We start from the raw sequence: 15957 nt of genomic DNA, 5'->3' as shown, positions 1-15957 counted from the left end.
CCGAAGACTCAGGGCGGCTTACAATACGCTCAGCAATAGCCTTCATACTTTTGTATATTTTTATACAAAGTCAGCTTATTGCCCCCACAAACTGGGTCCTCAATTTACCTACCTTAGAAAGGATGGAAGGCTGAGTCAACCTTGAGCCTGGTGAGATTCGAACCCTGCAGTAATTGCAGGCAGCTGGTCTTAAGCAGCTTAATAACAGGGTGCCTTAAACTCTTGTACTACCAAGGCATGTTGTTCTCCAACATGGTCCCAATAATAAGACTCATCCAGGGGTGGACGAGGAGCATCCCCGCAAGGTGAAACCAGGGGGAGAAATGGTTTCGCCCGAACAGGAAATGACGTAGGAGGAAAAACACACACACACACACACACACACACACACACACACACACACACACACACACACACACACACACACACACACACACACACACACGCTTTCTCCCTCATCGTTGTATTGCCCTTCAAGGCGGACCATAGAGACGAAGAAGACAGAGCGGCACGGGTTTCTTTTTCTTTCTCGCGCCCCCCCCAACATCCGGTTTCTGAGACTCCGCCTTCCCAAAATGGCGGCCCCTCATCTGTGGAGAACCGGCCGGGCGAAGAGTCACCCATGAGGCGATTTCCTCGCCGGCCTCCTTCTCCTTTCGCCCTTAGGCCGAGCGCGGGAGGAGGATGCTGCCGGCTCTGGCCGCTCAGCGGAAGGGATGGCGGTGCTTTTACCAGCTGCGGCTGCTGCTGCGGCGGCGGGGAGGCCTTTGCCCGCCGGTCTGTCCCGGTGAGTGTGGCCGGGGGGAGGTTTCTTGACCTCTGAGGGGGCCTGAAAGGAGCTACAAGGGCCCCTCTTGGCCGTCCAGGGAGGGAGGGGCGGCTTTTGGGGGGAGGGAGGGTATTAAAACAGGCAATCCTCGATCTATGACCATAATGGAGCCCCCACCATTTACGTCGTTAAGCGAGACGCGGGTTTAAAAAGTCTTTCGGCAAGAGGCTTTTTCTGGCGTTGGGAGTCACGATTAGCAGGTTTTCCCCCTCAGCAACTCAAGTCTAAACCCATCAAGTTTTTGGTGCCCGCCATGTAGTCCTCGACTTACGACCGTTCGTTTAGTGACCGTTCCAAGTCACGGCGGCACTGGGGGGGGGGAAGTGACTCAGGACCGTTTTATACCCAACTTGTTGCGGCATCCCTCGTGGTCGAAATGCAGCGGGGCTTGGTGGCTGACTCACATTTATGACGGGTCGCACCTTCCCGGGATCCTTTTGCGACCTTCCGACAAGCAAAGTCAGCGGGGGGGGGGAAGCCAGAGTCGCTTAACCACCTGGGTGACTTTTAACTTCTCAACTGCGGCGGTACACTGAACAACCGGGTCAGGAAAGGTCGTAAAACGGGGCAAAACAGACTTAACCAATGTTTCACTGAAGAAGAGAAATGTTGGGGGGCCGCCATGTTCGTAAGTCGAGGACCACATGTATTTTGTGTGATGGTTTTGATTAGCGGAGGTGACGTGACTGTCTTGACCAGGGTTCTGCAAACTTAAAATACTCTAAAGAGCCGTTTGGACCCGTTTCCCACAGAAAAGAAAACACCGGGAGCCACAAAAACCCTTCCCGTGCCTGACTATTTCTTGAGCGGCCACAAAACTAGCATATGTAGTTGAATTAAACGTTCTGTTTTCTTCTGAAACTTTTCTTTTCTTGGATTTATCCATGGTTGGCCTACCGGAGGTTGAAAAGCTCAATAAATCACGTGCCAGTGAGTGTTGCACATTGGGGGTTGGGATGCATATTTTGAGTGACAGGGAACCACAGCAGAGGGGTGAAAGAGCCACATGCGGCTCCAGAGCCGCAGGTTGCTGACCCCTGGTGTTGACAGTATGTCCGCCTTTAGAATTAATCAGGATTTTGATCAAGGGTTGACCCGTGGGTCTGATTCCTATCGTATGCTTTTTATTTATTTATTTATTTATTTATTTGTGTTTTTGACTTACCCACCCACCCCAGAGAGGACTCTGGGCAGTGTAGAATAAAATATTAAATATGAAAATATAAACGCAATACATAAGCATTAAACATTTCAAAAGAGGTAAGGGGTAATTAGACACTCTTAAAATGAATTGAAAGACGAAGGGAGGGCTCTTGGAGCACCAGCCAGCCCCATGGTTGCATGCTTTTCTGGGCTCTCCACATGGGACTGCAAAGAGCCTTGGTAGTACAGTGGTCTAAAGCACCCTGTTATTAAGACCAGCTGCCTGCAATTACTGCAGGTTCGAATCTCGCCAGGCTCAAGGTTGACTCAGCCTTCCATCCTTTCTAAGGTAGGTAAATTGAGGACCCAGTTTGTGAGGGCAATAAGCTGACTTTGTATAAATATACAAAAGTATGAAGGCTATTGCTTAACGCATTGTAAGCCGCCCTGAGTCTCCGGAGAAGGGCGGCATATAAATCAAATTAAAAAAAAAAAAGTTATGGTTTAATATGTTGACAAGACCCACCGCTCCAGAGCTTTGGGAGCTGAGGTGTAATTGCTTGCAAGATTGCTCTGCTTTGTTAGCATTCATTCTGTAGAAGCCTAAATGTACCACTTGGTGTCCATTCCAATGTTACTTCTGCGTTGGGAATATGATTTTTTTTTAAAAAAATCAGGGCTGTCCAACTTCGGCAGCTTCAAGACTTGGGGATTTCAACGCCCAGAACTCCCCAGCCAGGCTGGCTAGGGAATTCTGGGAATTGAAGTCCACTAGTCTTGAAGTTGCCACAGTTGAACACCCCTGTTCTAGACTGAGTAGACCCCTGAACCAGCAATGACTGGCTTTGTATGTGTTAAGGGAAAATCAAGCCTAATATTGCATGGGAACCCAGCTGTTAGCTGCATGCATAGATTTATTTTTGCTTGTAAATATATCAAGTTCAGATGATTTTGTGTATGTCAGTAGCTTGAAAGCGGGGGGGGGGGGGAAGGCTCACTCTGTTTAAATACTTCTCTGTCTCGTTGTAAGATACATCTTGTCTTATTTATTGTTTTGCAAATCTTTCTCTGCAGCCTTAAATTATTCTATTTAAACAGAAGCTAACTTTACTGCATCCCGTTAGCGAGCATAATAAATTGTTCCCTATGAGTGGAATTTTTAAATTCCATTGATTTAAATTGATTTTTTAAATGTGATCTAATTCTGGGTTTTATTTAATTGACCAAACTAAGTAATAATTTTAATTAGCAATTTTATGATGTTTGTGTGTCTATATTTTTCTTGACTGAACACCGCCTTGAGTCCTACGGGAGAAAGGCGGTATAGAAATATAATAAATAAATAAAATAAATAAATAAATAAATAAATTTGGGGAGCGTGAAGTAAATAAACTTAGTATTGGAGAAATATTTTAATTTGCCATAAAACGGTTCAGCAATACTAACATTTATTGTTTCATAATCACGTGTGAGATCCAAAACTAAATTATCTGGTACCTCTTGGCTTTTTTAAAAATTTCCTTTGCAAGGGGCTGCTATTTTCTTTCCCCTGTATCAGGTTTTGTGATAACCAGTGTTCCATTTGGGAAAAGTTCCGTCTCATTTGAATATCCTTTTCCCTCCGCCAGCCTTGATCTGTTCTCTGCAACCTTCCTATTGTCCTTTGGTAAGCCCATCTAGTAAACATTTCAATAATCGTAACAGTTTGATGTCTTCTCACCTGGTTTTTAGTATTGACCAAAGGTGTTCTTCTATCTTCTAAAACTATCATCTACTTTCATGTTTCCATCAGGCTGGCAAGTTCCTATTAAACCTGGGAGACTCCTGGCCATTCTGCCAGGTAGGTCTCTCCCTCATCCCGCCAGTCAAGTCAGAGCTTATTCCTCCAACGATCAGAAGAACAGCACAAGAACTCCAGATGCCAGTTCTTCAGGCTCAGAAGGCAGTGCGCAGAAAACAGCGTCCGGTAGGTTCATCCCGTTCACAACCTGCGTTGAAGGGGTCAGTGTAGCTGCTCCTCTTCGCTCCAAAGATTTCTTCGATAGTGACACTGTAATGAAGTGATTAGAATTAACCAGGGTTAAACCCAGAGATTTCTCTTTGTCGCGACTTTGAATCGTCTGACAACGATGGCAGAAGGCACCGCTGATTCAGGATGTTTTCTTTCGGAGCGATCCTGCTTCCCCTAAAAGTTATCCACCGCTTTTGATTTTGCCTGTCATATTTCAATACTTTGAAATACAGGCAAACCTCGACTTACAACCACGATTCAGCCCAAAATGTCTGTTGCTAAGCAAGACGTTTGCTAAGTGAATTTTGCCCCATTTTACAACTTTTCTTGCAGCGGTTGTTAAGTGAGTCGCCACAGTCATTAACTTAGTAACCTGGTTGTTAAGTGAATCTGGCTTCTCCGTTGACTTTGCTTGTCAGAATGTCATGCAAGGGGAATGCATGACTCCGGACACTACAGCCATCATAAATATGAACCAGTTGTCAAGCACTCGAGTGTAAATCACGTGACTGTCGGGATGCTGCAACGGTGATAAGTGTGAAAAGCGGTCATAAGTCACTTTATTCAGTGCCATTGTAACTTGGAACGGTCACTGAATGAACTGTTGTAAGTCGAGGACTACAATATACAATATATTTTGGACTTCACTCCCTGAAATCGTCCATCCTTTAATTAAATAAGTGAGGCTTGCTTTCTTTTGAGCAGTATGTTTTTGTTAAACCTTTGAGATTCAGGTAGAGAGAAGATGCGTAACATTACTTGAATAACCAATAATCCGTTAAGATTAAGTTGTTACGTGACTGTTTTTCCTGATCAGAGTTTACATGTTAATTTTTCAAAAAAAAACCCTGTTCGCTTTACAGGGGGGAAAATACTACTGGGAAGTGTGAAAGGAATTGAATTTGGCTTCTAGCTCTGACTTCCCCATTGCAAACATGCGACTGTAATTTTAATGCTGCAAAGATAAGAACGGAAAACAACTTTTAGCCAACTTCTAGCTTTTTAAAAAATACTAGTTCTATTGGGAACCAACACTATTTTCAAGGATACTCAACAAGTTTCTACTGTGTATTGGAACAAATAAAAACCTGTACGTTTAGGTCTATTCTATTTATCTTATTTAATGGGAAAGATTATTCTGATTTTGTTGCCTTGTCCACCCTATTTTCTCCAAGTTCAAGGAGAAATTCTTGTCTTAAAATCAAGTTGTTGTGTGTTTTTTTTTAACTAATTCATGCCATGAGTCAAGCATGCTTGTTATTAACAGAAGAGACTCTCTTGCCAAGATCTTCCATTCAGAAGACAAATTCTAATGTCTTTAATTTAGTGGAATTAATTTCAATTTACCGGTAGCAGATATACGGCAGCGGTCCAACTCCAGGGAATAAAGCAACAGTATAGTAACTTTGTTACTGAGGTCACAACTCAATACAGTATTGTTGAGGCTGCTAATTAAAGATGTATGATCATGTATCATTCTGTGATACATTTTACTCTTAGTGAAATCAGTGGTATTGTAGAATGCAAAAGAATATTTCAGAGCTAAAAAAAATCTCATTTCCTTTCTTTCTGACACTAAGACAAAATATCACAATCTATCCACAAGACTGGTGTTTCTTTTGTTGTGTCCTTACAATATAAAGAAACTTTTTGGTGGGAAGTGAACCAGTTAAAATTTGAATTATGTAATAGCGAGGCCCAGGAGGGAAAGAAATCATTGGAAGATTTATGTAGAAAATTTGAAATTGCTTTCTTCCAATGTACATGTTGTGGTCCCCCAGCAGCCTGCGGAGCTGGCAGTGGAGTCGGACAGTGAGGAGGCTGGGGAGGAACATGGGCCAGTCCTGGAGTCTGGGGAAGGCTCGGACGAGGGCTCTGCATCTGAGGCAGAGATGGAGCCAGGGCCATCTGGGAGTTATGACTCCGGAGCCTCCAGAGTCCGATATCAGAGAGACAGAGGAACAGGAGGAGCCTGTTCCTAGTGTGCACATGCGCAGAGCTGCCAGAAGGCAAGAACAGTTCAAACAAAAGGGACAACTCGGGAGTGAGGCCTAGAGATGATTGGCCCCTCCCATAAGGCTTAAAAGAGGAGCAAAGGAACGTGGGCCCTTTGCAGGAAAGCAACATTGTTAATTCTGTTCCCAGTCAGCATCTCTGTTTGATTCTGGACTCCGTGTGGCTTTGCCAAGTAGGTCTTTGGCAGAGTGTCAAGGGAGATAAAGGTTGGTGATTATCCCAAAGGACTTCTCCCAAAGGACTTTTTGCAACTAATTGGAACTCAGCTGTGAATGAACGTAATTCACAGCTGTTGCAATAAAAGAGGTTTTTGGGACTACTCGTGTGTTTTAATGATTCAGGAACAACAGTCCGTTCCATTTGCCAAATAATGCTGTCCCAATATCTCAATGTTTTTTTCTTACAACGCAAACACAGCAATACAACTATGTCTTTTATTTTTCCAGCCCGAGACGCTATCAATCAGATTCCTTTCCCACAGCAACCAATTCAAGTAAAAGGTAATTGATGTCCTTCTGTGGGCATGCATAGAAGTTTAAGATGGTCTTAGAATCCCTTTTTGATAAAACTACCAAAGATGATAATCTGTATTTACCCACAAGGGCCTTCAGTCTCCGAATTCAATTTAATTCTTAAATAAATCCAATCTTGATTGGTAATAAACGCTCATTCTCACTTCTCTACTGACTGAGAAACTGCTTTTGATTTGTCATTCACTTTTCAAGTTTTACAACCAGATCACATCTAATCTCTCTGACAAGTTAGAATAAATGTTGGTGGCTTTAATCCAGTAGGTGAAAATGTGTTACATTAGTACAAGGAGTCTTTGACCTGCGACCATAATTGAGCCCAAAATTTCTTTTGCTAAATGAAACATTTGTTAAGTGAGTTTTGCCCCATTTTATGACTTTTCTCAAGACATTTGTTAAGTGAATCACTGCAGTTCTTAAATTAGTAACATAGTTATTAAGTGAATCTGGTTTACCCATTGAATTTGCTTGTCAGGTCACAAAGGGGTATCGTCATAAATGTGAGTCAGTTGTCAAGCATCTGAATGTAAATCCCATGATCGTAGAGATGCCGCAACGATCCTAAGTATGAACAATGATCATAAATCATTTTTTTCAATACCATTGTAACTTCGAACGGTCACTAAACAAACTCCTGTAAGTCGACTTCTGGCTTGTATCTTCCAAGTTCCAGAGACCCTCCGAGTGTAATGCTTTCCCCCTTCTCTTTTCAAGTGAAAGCTGTGCTTAAAAAAAGAGAATATGGACCAAAGTACACAAAGAATAACTTCATCACTGGCGTGAGAGCAATCAGTGAATTTTGCCTTAAGTCCAGGTACGTTCACCTCTCAGATTTTAAATTTGAACGACATGCCGCTCCCATATGACACCTCTCCTGCGCGAGCTGCACTGGCTTCCTGTGGTCTTCCGGGTGCGCTTCAAGGTGTTGGTGAACACCTTTAAAGCGCTCCATGGCTTAGGGCCGGGGTATCTGCGAGACCGCCTTCTGCCGCCAATAGCCTCCCACCGACCAGTTTGCTCGCACAGAGAGGGCCTCCTCAGGGTGCCGTCGGCCAGACAGTGCCGGCTGGCGACCTCCAGGGGGAGAGCCTTCTCTGTGGCAGCCCCTGCCCTCTGGAATGACCTGCCCCCTGAGATACGCATGATATCAGACCTCTGGACTTTTCGTCGGGCCCTGAAAACACACTTATTCCATCTAGCCGGGCTGGCTTGATCCCATCCTCTCAGTTTTAATTGAATTCGGTTTTAATTGGGTTGTTTTAAATCTTGGGCCGAAATTATTTAATTGTTTTTTAAACTGTTTTTAAATTTTATATGCAATGTTTTATCTTGGCTGTACACCGCCCTGAATCCCGCAGGAGAAGGGCGGTATAGAAATAAAATAAAGTAAAATAAATAAATAAATGGTGTTTTTCAAAGTTACTACAACTTTACAAGTACGAGTGAGTGGTGAAAATTGCTACCAACAAGAGGCACCAAATTCTGCGGTACCTTGGTACTCAACTGCTTCGAAACTCATCAAATTTGGTACTCAGTGCATTTTTACATGAACTTTTTGTCCTCGTACTCATTGTTTATTTGGTACTTAGAGCCATGGTGGCGCAGTGGTTAGAGTGCAGTACTGCAGGCTACTTCTGCTGACTACCGGCTGCCTGCAATTTGGCAGTTCGAATCTCACCAGGCTCAATGTTGACTCAGACCTTATAATCTTTGCTTTTCTTCTTCTTTTTTTTTTCCTGTCTCCTTCAACAGTGATCTTGACCAACTTAGGAAAATCAAACGACGAAGCCCTCATGACGATACCGAAGCTTTCACTGTGTTTTTGAGATCAGAAGTGGAAGCTAAGTAAGAGCATCTTTGAAAAGGTTATCTTAAGTAGAGATTTTACTTTCTAACGCTTTCCTGTCAAGTTCACACAATTTGCTCATTAGCTGGTAAACCGTGTTAACTTAAGTCATTTTTGACTCTCATTTAGTTGTGGTTTCTTCAGGCAATAAAACCAGAGTTCAGAATGTTGACTGATTTTTTTTTTTCATTGGTGGCTTAGGGGGAATGGACAATGCTTAATTTGTGTTTTCCAGGGTGGATTTAAATCACTAGTAAAAAGGCTTGATTTAAATCAACTCGATTTCAGTCATAATTTTTAAAGAGCACCTGTCATCTCTGTCCCACAGCAGCTCCTCCTCTGACCCACTATTGACTCACCAACAGTCCCATTCATTTTAATGGGACGGCTGGTGATGCAGCAATGACACAACAAGGTGAGAGACGTAGTGGGCAGCAAATGAGTGGATGCCCTCGTAACAGGCATTGCCAGGATGGATCTGAAATGACAGGTGCTCTTTAATATTATATGTATAAGCTGCTTAGAAGGTTTCACTTTCATTTTTACTGCTTCCCCTTCCTCCTCACACTTAAGAGTGGTACAGATGCATTTCTCTTCAAACAGTCAGTTCGTAGTGTACATAGATTTGCAAAACAATGTGATAAAGGAATATTCCTGAACTTTGTTTTATGATTTATCTCATGGTTAACGGCGAAATTGTGTGAATGCATCAATGCAGTGCATGCTATCACAGCTTGCAGAGCTTGGATTCGTTGAATGGATTTGCCAAAAATGTAAATATTGCAGGATATACAGCCTCATGCTACATAACTAGGCTCCATTTCATGCTGAATAAACTAAATTATTAATGTATCTTAAATAGAAACCCTTTATATCTTTACTCCAAAAGCATTTTATTAAAATAAATTTGATAAAAATAAAAAAAAATCTGATTTAAATTTTTAAAAAATCCATTTTAAAAAAAAAAGTCATCGATCTTTATCCACCCTGATGTTTTCCCAACCATCTAACCAATCATCAGATTAGACAAGAATCTTAAAAAATAGTAGGAAATAAAAGCATTGCCAAAGCATTTTGACTAAACCACATAAACAACGCTTTTTGTATTTCTCTTTTTTTTCAACATGGCGCACTTAAGAGACAGCACAGCTCATGTTGTGACACAGCAAATTGTGCATCTCTTGTCGTTGATTCTTGCTGCGTTAATGAAGCTATCCAAGGGGAAATATTGAAGGTTGGATTGTGTTAAATCTGCTGTGATCCAGATAAATTGCAATAAGAGCACCCAACCTACCATTCAAGTCATATGGGTAGCAGCTTGTTGGAGGACGCCTGCTTGAATCCTAATGTTAGCTTGATTCAGGAAGAGTTAAACACTTCTTTCAAAATTAACAGGCTCCTCCCCCTTCTTTCCTTCGCTTAGCTTGGTTAACATCCTATTTTGTTAGCTCAGGTAAATGTCTTAGTTCTTACCAGGATTTGATTTAAATCATGATTTAAATCACTAGTAAAAAGGCTTGATTTAAATCAACTCGATTTAAATCATAATTTTTAAAGAGCAGCTGTCATCTCTGCTACTCCTTTGACCCACTGTTGACTCACGGATAGTCCCAGTGTTGCAGAATATATAGCCTCATGCTACGTAACTAAGCTCCATTTCATGCTGAATAAACTAAATTATTTATGTATCTTAAATAGAAAACTATCTTACGATAGATTTTTACCCCAAAAGTTTTTTATTAAAATAAATTTGATAAAAATCAAAAAAATCCGATTTAAATAAAAAAAATCCGATTTAAATAAAAAAAATCTGTTTTTTTTTATTTTTTTTAAAAAAAATCATTGATTTTTATCCACCCTGGTTCTTACATCCATGAATTTTACCTTCCAGAGAGCACGTCACATATTCCCTCTTTTTTCATTAGTCAAAAGTGTTGGCAAGTCAGATCTGTCTCTTTTTCCCCACTTTGTAAAAACAGGTCTATAGAAGTCTGGGGAAGCCCTGAAGCTCTTGCTCGAGAGAGAAAAAGGCGCATAGAAGCCGAAAGGGAATACATGGAAAGTAAGTGTAAAACACACTTCCGGAAGCGCTTCATAGTTTTGACTGCAAGGGACATCCAGTGGTGTTACTTAATTAAATTGTGTTTTTCTGTGTGTGGCTCCTAAGATCTTCTGGAAGTAGATTTAATTAGAAGCAGGGGAGACTGGGTTGATGAGTGGTGCAGTGGCCTAGAGGTGGAGCCTCTCGCCTTACAATCTGGAGGCTGTGAGTTTGATCCTAGGTAGAGGCAGATATTTCTCTCTGTGGGTACAATGAGAATATATCTGCTGAATATAACTCCGCATTGGCGACAAGAAGGGCATCTGGCCATTAAAACACTCTGCTAGCTCCATTCAGTTGCCCAGACTCCCCCCGCCAGAGATTATGGGGTCATTAAAAGAGGATGATGATGATGAGGGGAGGCTGGGTTGAATTGGGTTTGAGATATTAGGTCATTATGAGTGTTCTGAATTTGTATTTCACTTCATTGACTATAAGCCTCTTAGAATCATTTGATGTTCCTCGACTTACGACCACAATTGATCCCAAAATTTTGATTGCTTAGTGAGACATGCATTAAGTGAGTCTTGACCCATTTTACGACCTTTCTGGCCACAGTTGTTAAGTCAGTTGTTAAGTTAGCGGCAAGGTTGTTAAGTGAATCTGGCTTCCCTGTTGACTTTGCTTGTCAGAAGGTCGCAAAATGGGATCATGTAACCCTGGGACGCTGCGACCATCATAAATATATAATTCAGTTGCCAAGCTTCTGAATTTTGATCCCGTGACCATGGGGATGCTGCAAAGGTCGTAAGTGTGGAAAACGGTCATAAGTCCCTTTTTTCAGTGCCGTTGTAACTTGGAAGGGTCAGTAAACAAACTATTGTTAAGTCGAGAACTACTTGTATAAATAACAGTTCCTTTTTATATTCTGCCCTGGTCTGGCTGCGTCTGAAGGATTGCAAACTATGCTATCCTGGGTCAAAAAGTTAAAAAGGGATTGTAAAGAAGAGGACAAGTAGCTGCAATTTAAGGGAGGAAAGCTTTAAGCAAATTTTATTTATTTATTTATTTTTAAATTTGATTTATATGCCGCCCTTCTCCAGAGACTCAGGGCGGCTTACAATGCGTTAAGCAATAGCCTTCATCCTTTTTGTATATTTATACAAAGTCAGCTTATTGCCCCCACAAACTGGGTCCTCATTTCACCTACCTTAGAAAGGATGGAAGGCTGAGTCAACCTTGAGCCTGGTGAGATTCGAACCCTGCAGTAATTGCAAGCAGCTGTGTTAATAACGGTGCTTAGACCACTGTACCATCAAGGCTCTTAATATGGATATTTAGCTGTATTAGGCAAGTTTAAAATGAGTCATCGTGACAACTGTCTTGCTATCAGGTATACTCTTATAAAGGGGATACAGTGGCTCAGTGGATAAGATGCTGAGCTTGTCGATTGAAAGGTCAGCAGTTCAGCGGTTCGAATCCCTAGTGCCGCGTAATGGGGTGAGCTCCCATTACTTGTCCCAGCGTCTGCCAACCTAGCAGTTCGAAAGCACATTAAAAAATGCAAGTAGAAAAATAGGGACCACCTTTGGTGGGAAGGTAACAGCGTTCCGTGCGCCTTTGGCGTTTCATGCCGGCCACATGACCACGGAGATGTCTTCGGACAGCGCTGGCTCTTCTGGCTTTGTAACGGAGATGAGCACCGCCCCCTAGAGTCAGGAACGACTAGCACGTATGTGCCAGGGGAACCTTTACGTTTACCTTCTACTCTTCTAATGATAAATCTAAAATTACATAGGTGTGAGTAGAGGGATTTCATTACTGTAAACATTATAAGATCTGTAGAATTCTATTACAAGAATTCTTGGCTCTTCTTTATTAAAGATATTTAAGCTTTAAATATCTTTAACAGCAGTCACTTTTCAGATCAGTAAATACTTTCAGGTTTTCTTGACCATAGCAGCAGTTGTTATTTCTGTCAGCATTGTTATTTCTTCCATCTTTCTCTGTTCTTTTTACAGAATTATTTAGAAGCCAGAAGTTGTTGAGAGAATACCGAACTTTCCAAGGAGAAACTAAGGTGAATTAAAAAAAAAAAACATTAGTTGTAAAAGCCTATTCATGGCCAAATTTTTTAAATGCAATTAGTGATGTAACTGTGTAACTGTCCTTTAATAATTTTTACTGTCTCTACTGAGTGTGAAATCTGTTTTCTCAATTTAAATGATCTCAATGGCTAAATGCAGGCCTGGCCTCTGAAGTGAAGGTTTGTTACAAAGCTTGTGAAGGCAACCTTTGTAAAATTTGAGAGAAGACGGTGGCCACACCTGCCTACATGAGATCATTGTCTATGTCAGGGTTCCCCAAACTTGGCAATTTAAAATAGGCAATATCCGACATCATATTCGTAAAAGCATTGCATTGTTTGTGAAACACATACAGGGAAGCGTGTAGTTTGCCTTAAACTACATGCTTCTGTCTTTAATTTAGCCACGTTCCCGTGCATCAGCTATATTTCTGAGCGGTCCAGGAAAAGTGGTGATGGTCGCTATTTGCATGTAAGTTTTCTTTTCTTTTTTTTCTTTACGTGTCCATGGCTCTTAAACATAGACGCTGCAAAGCTTAATCTGGGACAGCTCAATGCTGTTTTATTATGTTGTCATATATTGGCTAATGCTGTATCGGAAATCAGAATTTTAGTTTAGAAAGGAAAGCTTAAAGGTTGGCTGAGTTGGAATATTAGACTAAAGAATGACAGTTGGAAGGGACCTTGGAGGTCTTCTAGTCCAACCCCCTGCTCAGGCAGGAAACCCTGAAATAAAAATTCAGGAAAATCTGTCCAATCTCCTCATAAAAATCTCCAGTGTTGGGGCACCCACAACTTCTGGAGGCAAGTTGTAAGAGCTTAAGGTAATTTTTATGTAAATAAAAGGACCAGAAAGCACCAAAGAGTCAAAGACTGGACTGTCACTTGTCTGAAATGGTATATTTATTTATTTATTTATTTTGTCGCATTTCTATGCCGCCCCAATCCCAAGGGACTCTGGGCACCTTACAACAGAGAATAAAACAATGCAACAATATATAGGCCAGGGTCTCCTGCTTAAGCAAGGGATTGGACCAGAAGACTTCCAAGGCCCCTTCCAGCTCTATCCTGATTAATTAAAATAATTTTTTCCCTGCAAATTATTGGACCATTTTTGCATTGCTTTCATGTTGTTATTTAAGACAGTGCTTTCGGGATTTAGTCCAAACTAAATCTGCCTTATAAATCAGAGAAATTTCCGGTGCAGATGGAGGCTTCCCAGTTTCTCAAAACAAGGCTTTTTGGAAAGCAAGAACAATTGTTGGCTAGTATATTTTGTGTTCCCTTCTTACATGCACTTTTGCTCTTTCCTGCACGTGGTACATTCACAATGCTGCAGAGATTTTCTTTCTTTCTTTCTTTCTTTCTTTCTTTCTTTCTTTCTTTCTTTCTTTCTTTCTTTCTTTCTTTCTTTCTTTCTTTCTTTCTTTCTTTCTTTCCTTCCTTCCTTCCTTCCTTCCTTCCTTCCTTCCTTCCTTCCTTCCTTCCTTCCTTCCTTCCTTCCTTTCTTTCTTTCTTTCTTTCTTTCTTTCTTTCTTTCTTTTCTTCTAACCTAATTTTGGTACCCATCTACTGGTGATCTGGTTAAGGCTGGTGGTACAGACCACGGTGCCAAATATGGATAAACAAAGGAAAAACAAGGGGATTTGCACAGTAGTGGGAAGGTGGAAGCTGCCGTATATTTTGAATTTCTGTGTCTCACAGGCTTCCTCACATGCGCTGGATCTCTAATCAACAGTTTGGTCATTCCCACACTTGTCCTACTCATCCCCATATGCATGGCTTTGCGAATATCTTGGGTCGCTCGCCAATCTCATCATCCATTTGTCAATCCAAGAGCGGCATTGCGTATTTAAAGTTTTGCAGAGTCTCCAAAAGATTGTGAGTGTGTCATTACCTCCTTGTGACGATAGTTTCTCCCTCCTCCTACAGAAACGGCTTGAATTTTTTCTTCAAGCTCCTTGCCTGGGTGTACACGGGTTCTGCCAGCATGTTCTCTGAAGCCATACATTCCTTAGCAGATACTTGCAATCAAGTAAGTAGCAAAGTTTGCAATTTTGTGCTTCTCAGGGAGTTCTATATATTTTCCCAATTCTTACTTTACCTATATATTCTTCATTCACCTCACATTCGTTTATAATCATTTCAAATTTTGTTAACTGCCTGTCTTTCTCCTCGAATCTTTCTTCCCCTTTTATCCATTTCTCTAATTGTATTAAATTCAACTAGTTTAATCTAATATCTGCTACAAAGTTCTTTAGTTGTGTTATATTCTTTACCTTGTTCTTCCAGTCCTACCATTTATATATCTGATTTTCTTTTAGTTTACTAATCCATTCTTTCAATTCGATTTTAGGGAATTTCTCCATTTCCACCACCGGTGTTTAAAGCAGAAATTCCTGGCATTAGCCGGTATCTCCATTTAATCCATAATTCTATCCAATTTTTTAATTTAAGGGATTTTGAATCCTCCTAGCAGTTGTTGATGCAATACAGAGAGCGGTTAATTTGCCCAAACTTTTGGATTTCACAACACCACAGAACAGGATTATCTGCAGCTCAGGGTTGAACACGGGAGTTTATCTGAGTTTGGCGGGTTTTTCCCGCAGATGTTTCATTACCCCCCACTAAGGAACCATCACTATCATGACAATCAGGGTTTCTGGATTTTTTATTTCAACGCCAGCCGAGCTCGGCATGGCATGCCCTCCAAATGCGGGAGGCAACGTTGTACGTCGATGAACACGCAGGGGTCATTTTCAAGGATCCGCCAAAGATAAAATTGCATCTTTCGACCGCAGCTCTATTTTGTCTCCCACGATACACAGGTGGTCCACGACTTACAACAGCCCCATTTAGTGACCGTTCAAAGTTACAACGGCACTGAAAAAAAAGAGATTTATGGACATTTTTCACACTTACGACCGTCGCAGCATCCCCGTGGTCATGTGATTAAAATTCAGATGCTTGGCAAATGACTCCATTGTAGCCCTTTGTTTTTTCTGCAGTTCTAATTATCCTCTGAAGTCAAGCGTCTGAATTCTGATCATGTGATCATTGGGATGCTGCAAAAGTGGTAACTGTGAAAAATGGCCATAAGTCACTTTTTTCAATCCTGTTGTAACTTTTGAACGGTGACTAAATGAACTGTTATAAGTCGAGGATTATCTTTACCTAAATTATTAAAGTTACTAAAGCATTTCCAAGATTGTAAAAAATTGATAAGACTTTAAAATGCAGTTGCTTTACTCCAGTGAAACCTTCTGAAATTAAACATCAAACGGTCCCATTTTTGTGGGTGGCAAACTGAAATTCAAGGTGCTGAATAATGTGGGGGTCTCTGCCCCATTTTCTTTTCACACACAGGCCTTGCTTGCGTTGGGGATCAGCCAGTCGGTGAGGATACCTGATCAAAGCCATCCGTAAGGATTTTGAACCCTTTTCTTTTTCCTCTT

At 41.3% G+C, this 15957-nt stretch overlaps 1 pseudogene; it reads left to right on the top strand.

Annotated features, from left to right (window-relative positions):
- Window positions 1–590: 590 nt before the first annotated feature.
- LOC139327042 (proton-coupled zinc antiporter SLC30A9, mitochondrial-like) lies at window positions 591–15937 on the top strand (annotated as a pseudogene).
- The last annotated feature ends 20 nt before the right edge of the window (window positions 15938–15957 follow it).

The sequence above is a fragment of the Pituophis catenifer genome, unplaced genomic scaffold (genome assembly GCF_029215685.1).
Source record: "Pituophis catenifer annectens isolate HBS135680 unplaced genomic scaffold, rPitCat1.0.hap2 SCAF_614, whole genome shotgun sequence".
NCBI lineage: Eukaryota > Metazoa > Chordata > Lepidosauria > Squamata > Colubridae > Pituophis > Pituophis catenifer.
The sequence above is the reverse complement of the archived record's forward strand: the minus strand, read 5'-3'. Positions and strand labels throughout refer to the sequence as shown.